This window comes from Rhineura floridana, chromosome 6 (assembly GCF_030035675.1).
Source record: "Rhineura floridana isolate rRhiFlo1 chromosome 6, rRhiFlo1.hap2, whole genome shotgun sequence".
Taxonomy (NCBI): domain Eukaryota; kingdom Metazoa; phylum Chordata; class Lepidosauria; order Squamata; family Rhineuridae; genus Rhineura; species Rhineura floridana.
Window position 1 is genome coordinate 103,628,000 of NC_084485.1, and position 7,449 is coordinate 103,635,448.

Here is a 7,449-nt window from a genome sequence, read left to right on the forward strand (position 1 = left end):
TTGATTCCTTTGTCACGGTCACATCATCTCCTGGCGAGATTTAGACTAAAAGTTGACTTTCCGTTCTGCAGGAATTGGGAACCTCTTAGGAGAGTCCGCCCCCAGAGAGCTTTGGGGTTTTTTCCTCAGATTATGTGGTTAGCTCTCCTGCCAAAGCTCTAATCTGTGGAATGCAGAGATGACGTGCGCAGTTGATACAATTGCTCCTGAGTGTCCTACTCCATTTAGCAGAGCTTAAAGAGCTTTGTGGTACACCCTGGAGCAGAGGGCAATGAAATAGGCTGAGAGATGGTTTGCGTGTAGGTGGAGAAAACTCCTGACAAATGCAATCGAACACTGATACATGCTCACATTTGAGCCTATTCTGTAGTAGCGATCTTTTTTCTCCACCTCCAGTTCATTTTCTTCTCCATCTCCACTACATTCTCTATATGCCATCCAGTGGAGCTTTTGGAGGGTGGTTCAGAGCCTATTACATGCTGGCCCAAGAGAGGTAGTGGAGCCGTCCAACACCCAATATGATATGCTTACAAGTCATTTTGAGGATAAAATCATTTGCTTTCACCTCAGCTTGGAGTCCACCATAGCAGCAATTGGACAGTGAGGTATCTGGAGTGTTGTCTGGACTAATTTTGTAGATGAGTTTCAGCTGCTGAAACGTAAGGATGTGGACAAGGTATTTAGCCAAGTGCATGCAACCACCTATATGTTGGATCCTTCTCTTGTAAAACCTGGCAGGGAGTGGGCAGCTGATGGGGTCAGGTAGGGAGTGGTCCTGAACTGCCTGAAAGAGGCAGTGGTTAAGACCACTTCTTACGAAACCTACCCTGGACCCAGAAAATCTTAATAAGTTTAGACAAGTAGAAAATGTCCTCTTCCTGGGCAAGGTGGTTGCTGTCCAGATCTAGGAACATATGGATGAAACTGAGGCTGTGAGCACACCACTTACAGAAAAGCATTTTCATGGGCCACACCTGGAGAGGGAACTGATTGATCTGCCGATCAGCTGCAAAATCTCTTTGAAGTGAATTAAAAAAAACACAAACTCAAGCTGATCCCAACAGGTTTTAGAGTAAAAAGGGGCAAGGTTTGATTAGCATCACGTGCCCCCATTTTCAGAAAAGAGAGGTGGAGACGCACTGGAACAGGCAGAAGAGTTAGTGTGTCTCTACCCTGATATTCTGGGTACATTTCAGTAAGGACAGGCCTTGATTTGGCACAGAAACCACTTTGATTACCCTTCATGATGAGCTGTGTTGGGAGAAAGATGGGGAAGTGGATTGATTCTCCTTGATCTATTAGTGACTTCAATAACATTGACCATGATATCCTGGGAAGACTATCTGAGTTGGCTGCAGCAAGGGGCATTCCTCTGCAGTGGTTCCACTCATACTTGGACAGATGGCTTAAGAATATGGCATATGGGGAATATTATTCCACTTAATGACTAATGGGGTTAAAATATGGGATCCTACAGGAGTCAGTCTTGTTCCCTATGCTATTCAACATGAAGCCACTGAGTGGGGTCATACAGAGTTTTGAAGTGCATTGTCATCAGTATGCAGATGACACACCGCTCTAATTCTCCTTTTCATCTTCTGCAGGTAAGGTGGTTGAATTGCTGAATTAATGCCTGGTCATGGTAATGGACTGAATGAGGACCAATAAACTGAAGCTCGATTCCAAACAATAAAAGACTACCCTCCTGGCAAATGTGAAGTAGAAGGGGCAGGACTGTAGCTTGAGATTGGTAGACAAATATTGAAGGGATACCTAATCACTTTGAGAGTTCAGATCTCCAGGATCTGATGAACTGCATCCTAGAGTACTGAAGGAAATGGCTGAAGAACTACTGTCTATTACCTTTCGAAATCATGGAGGATGGGTGAAGTGCCGGATGACTAGAGAAAGGCTAGTGTTGTCCCTTTCTTCAAAAAGGACAAAAAGGAGGAACCTGGGAACTACAGATCAGTCAGCCTGACATCAATCCCTGGGAAAATTCTGGAACAGATAATAAAGCAATCAGTCTGTAAGCATCTTGAAAACAATGCAGTGGTTACCAGAAGCCAACATGGATTTATCAAGAACAAATCCTGCCAGACTAATCTTATTGTTTGATCAGGTAACCTCCCTGGTAGACTATGGGAATGCTGTGGACATAATATATCTCGACTTCAAGAAAGCTTTTGACAAAGTGCCCCATGATATTCTGATTAGTAAGCTAGCTAAAAATGGGTTGGATGGAACAACTGTCTGGTGGATCCACAGTTGGCTACAGAATCATACTCAGAGTGCTTATCAATGGTTCCTTCTCAAACTGGGAGAAGGTAATGAGCAGGGTACCATAGGGCTCGGTCCTGGGCCCAGTGCTCTTCAATATTTTTATTAACAACTTGGATGATGAGGTACAGAGAATGTTTATCAAATCTGTAGACAATATAAAATTGGGAAAGATAGTTAATACCCTGGAGAACAGAAACAAAATTTAAAGTGATCTTGATAGGCTAGAGCATTGGGCTGAAAAAAACAGAATTAAATTTAACAGAGATAAGTGCAAAGAAACCAAATGCACAGTTATGAGATGGATGATACTTGGCTCAGCAGTAACTACATGTGAGAAGAATCTTGGAATTGTTGATCACAAGCTGAATATGAGCCAACAGTGTGATGTGGCTGGACAAAAGGCAAATGCTATTTTAGGCTGCATTAACAGAAGTATAGTTTCCAAATCGCGTGAAATGCTAGTTCCACTCTATTCGGCACTGGTTAGGCCTCACCTTGAGTACTGTGTCTAGTTCTGGACACTGCACTTTAAGGATTCAGACAAACTGGAACAGGTTCAGATAGCAATGAGGATGACCGGGGGACTGGAAACAAAGCCCTATGAGGTGAGACTGAAAGAACTGGGCATGTTTAGCCTTGACAAATGAAGACTCAGGAGAGATAAGATCACACTCTTCAAGTACATGAAAGATTATCACACAGAGGAAGGCCAAGATCTCTTCAATCATCCCAGAGTGCAGGACATGGAATAATGGGCTCAAGATACAGGAAGCCAGATTTCAACTGAATATCAAGAAAAACTTCCTAACTGTTAGAGAGGTACGACAATGGAACCAATTACGTAGGAAGGTGGTGGGCTCTCCAACACTGGAGGCATTCAAGAAGCAGCTGGACAGCCACCTGTCGGGTATGCTTTAAGTTGGATTCCTGCATTGAGCAGGGGGTTGGACACGATGGCCTTATAGGCCCCTTCCAAGTCTATTATTCTATGAGTCTATGATTCTAAGATCTGTTCTCATTGGATGATTCCCCTGATCAGAGTGTTCAGTCTGTTCTAGACAGAGCTTGGAAAAGTTACTTTTTTGAACTACAACTCCCATCAGCCCAATCGGGCGGCCATGCTGGCTGGGGCTGATGGGAGTTGTAGTTCCAAAAAGTAACTTTTCCAAGCTCTGGTTCTAGATAGATTTGCACTTCCCCTGAAGAAGCAGATCCATAAGCCTGAAGAATCTCCTGGTTCTATCATCACTGTCACTTGAGGCACAAGTGGCTTCATTGGCACAGAATGCCTATTTCTAGCTACAGCTGGTAGTCCCCCTGCATCCCTATCTACCCAGGCATAACCTAGATTTAGTTATCCATGTTCTGGTAACCTCTGGGTTAGATTACTGCAATATACTATATGGTTCAGAACAGCAGCTTGTGCAGAATGTGGCAGCCAGCCCAGGCAGTCTGACAATATAACACCAGTTTTGATGTAGTTGCATTGGCTGTTTCTACATTTCTAACTTCAGTTCAAATTACTGGTTTTAATTGATAAAGCTTTACACAGCTCAGGACCCCAATATCCAATGGAATGTTCTCCTGCCAGGAACCTACCTGGAATCTTAAGATCCACATCAGAGGCCCTTCTCAGGGCGACCCCTCCAAGAATGGTTTGGAGTATTGTATCACGGGAAAGGACCTTTTTTGCTGTCCCCCACCTATGGAATGCTTTCCGCAGTGAGACATGCCTGGAGCTGACTTTTACTATCTTTTGGGTGCCATGTTAAGACTCTCCTCTACTCCCAGTCATTTGATGGTATGTAATGAAAATGGAAATGGACTGCCTTCAAGTCGATTCTGACTTATGGCGACCCTATGAATAGGGTTTTCATGGTAAGCGCTATTCAGAGGGGGTTTACCATTGCCTTCCTCTGAGGCTGAGAGGCAGTGTTTGTTTAAATTAAACTGTTTGTTTAAATTGTTATTATGGTTGTGTTTTAACTTTTGTATTTTGAACTTTTTGTGTAAGGTTACTGCTAAAATAAATAATAATTATATGTTTTATAGAGTCTGGGGTAGAAATAAATAGTCTGACGCAAAATAGATAATGTGATCCTTACCAAGTTTTATATAAAAATAAAATGTGCAACTCAAATTATATAATGCACTGGCATAAGTGAAGAACCACTAACCACTAATATCATGAAGATGAAAAAGAAGACTTGGCATTACTATGCCCATAACAATCTGTAATTTAATGGAAAACAACAACAACTAAGAACATTAACTGAAAACATGCAATAAACTGTCTATACTTATAATCAACATAAAATACATTAAAGCTGTGTCAGTTTTGTGACATTCCTTAATTTAACACACATACTATTCAATTATTTTGTGTGAGTTTAAGAGCAACATTCTGTTATAGTGGAATGAGTTGTGGACATGGGGTACAACCATGACATGAGCAAGATATACCCAAATTTATAGTAGCCAGATTTTGAACACCTGCCATTGCCCAAACCATCCAAATTATTAACATTGATTATCACCCGTATATTCCAGAAGTAAAACAAAAAAACACACAGGACCCTCCAGACATCTTTTTTACTGTGTTATAATGATTTTCACTCATGGTGATATCAGGGTAGTTATATGATCCCACTTTCAATACAGTTTGTGCCTGCAACAGTTTTGGGGCTAACATGCTGCTTCATTTCCAATCTGTGCATGTCCCATAGCTTCCTTCTGAATTCCTGTCACTTTTTATATCACAAATATTCCATGGGATTTTTGTTCCGCTTTTGTTGTGCTACAGCAATAATGCAATGTTATTGGGGAAACATCACATAACAATCACTTAGAGATTTTTTAAAATATTAAGCAGTATATAAAGGCTTTTAAATAAATAAAATAAATAAAAACAAAGTGGAAGGATGAGGGGACGGTCCAGTATAACTTCACCACTAATGCACTATTATTGTGTCATGTTGTAGAATATACCTACAAAAGAAAAGAAAAGAAAAGAAAACCCTCATCTGTAGGGGCCCAGAAATGCAGCCAAGCATAGAGCGACAGTGACTGGGTGGAAACTACAAAACATTCATGGGTGCTGTTTATGATCTCCTCATCACATATGGAAGAAACACGAGTGAGGTCCAGGTAGCCGCAAATGGGGAAAGGAAGCTTTTAAATAACCCAGCAGTATTAAAAACAATTTAAAGTTTATTTTTTTTGTAAAAAGAAAATCCCTTTAAGACAAAGAAAATATCTTCTAGAGATCAGAGATAAAACTTCACAAAAAGCTTAGGAAAAGAGAACACTGCAGTAACAGAGGAACAGAGCACACAACAGGAGAAAAGGGTAATATGCTATTGCTCTTTATAAACCTAGAACTTAGCTGGGTTAACAAAAGTAAAAAGGTAAAGGTAAAGGTGTCCCTGCACTTGTAGTGCGAGTCGTTTCCGACTCTTAGGGTGATGTCTTGCGACGTTTACTAGGCAGACCATATATATGGGGTGGGATTGCCAGTTCCTTCCCCGGCCTTTCTTTCTAACAAAAGTACTGAAGTAATAAAACTTCATGTATGAGATAGGGGGCAAATATAAATAAACAGAGAACAAAGTACAGGAAGTGACAGAGAAGCTGCAGGGGGAAAGGCACCTTTGTAATTTTGTATTGTTCATAACCTTTATGTATTTTGTAAATATGTCATACGAGAGAGAGAGAGAGAGAGAGAGAGAGAGAGAGAGATGCACCATCCAAACAAAAGTCCCCCCCCCCAATCTTTAGACCAGTCTTCTCCAGCCTGGTGCCCTCCAGATATTTTGGATTACAACTCCCATCAGCCCCAGCCAGCATATGCTGTTTGGGGCTGATGGGAGGTATAGACCAAAAACATCTGGAGGGCAACAGGTAGCCAAAGGCTGCCCTAGAAATAATTAATATAATCTGTGGAGGAAACCCCCCCCCAAAACACCCTATTAACACCCTGTTTTGGGAGGCAAAAATGAAAAATAAATAAATAATATTGAATTCAGATAGACATTCATAATAATATTTTCAAATACTAGTAAAACTGCACAAAACGCAATCTGCAGATCCTGAAGTAAAAAGTTATGATTCTTCAGAAGTTTTTAAAGCAAAGGAGCCAGGCTGAAGAGTTGCATTACAGAAATAAAGAAATATACAATGTTAAGTCTGAAGCTATTTTAATTCAGTTGTTTTTGGGAAAGAAAAGACAACATGTTGCAACAGAGGAACTACACAACACAATGGAAAATGTGCTAGCTTTTTTAAGAACACAAAAGTTTCATTCTCTGTAACATAGTAAGTCCAACCTTTGACAGTTGGAAAAATTTTGTTTTATGTTTTGTACTGTTTTAAGTAGCTTACTAAAATGAAAACAATAGCTCAGGGATGGGGAACCTGTTCCCTTCCAGATGGACTACAGCTCCTACCATCTCTCACCATTGGCCATTTTGGCTGAGGTTGATTGGAGTTTGAATACAACAGGTTCTGGTTGGCCACAGGTTTCCCATACTTGGAACAGCTGAAGAAATAATAATAATAATAATAATAATGATGATGATGATGATGATGATGATGCCACTTTCATATTTGACTAGTTACTAGTATCTAATGCAAATGGAGTGCAGTTTGGAAAAGATAAGATGTAGCAGGAAGCTCTTCCTAGTGGTACTGATGAGACACCCTTGCTGTTCTTTACCTTCACCATACCTCAGTTGAATTGGGAGAAGATCCTCGCTCTCTCCAAATACCAGGGGGCCCAAGCGTGGGGCAGGACAGGGGGTAGTTGGTGGCATAACATAAATGGCTACCAAGTGAGCCAAGCCAACATGTAGCAAGCCAAGCCAAGCCAAGCCAAAAAACCAAAGAATTAGAAAAAGAAAGCACTAGAAAAATTAAGCGTGCTGTGTCTATGCTGCAGCTCTGCTGGAACAACAGGCGTGTGTGTGTGTGCACGCGCATTCAATAGAACTTCCTCTCTTCTGCTGTCTCCTCCATCCCACCCCCCATGTTCCTTCAAAATCAGATCTAGAGGGTTAGAGGACTCTCTGGAGTAGATTTTGGAGGTGCACAGAGGAAGGAGGGGAAACTGAGGTCTCATCACACAAGTGGATGCTCATGCAGTGCTGGTGTGTCCAAGTTCAAAAGCTA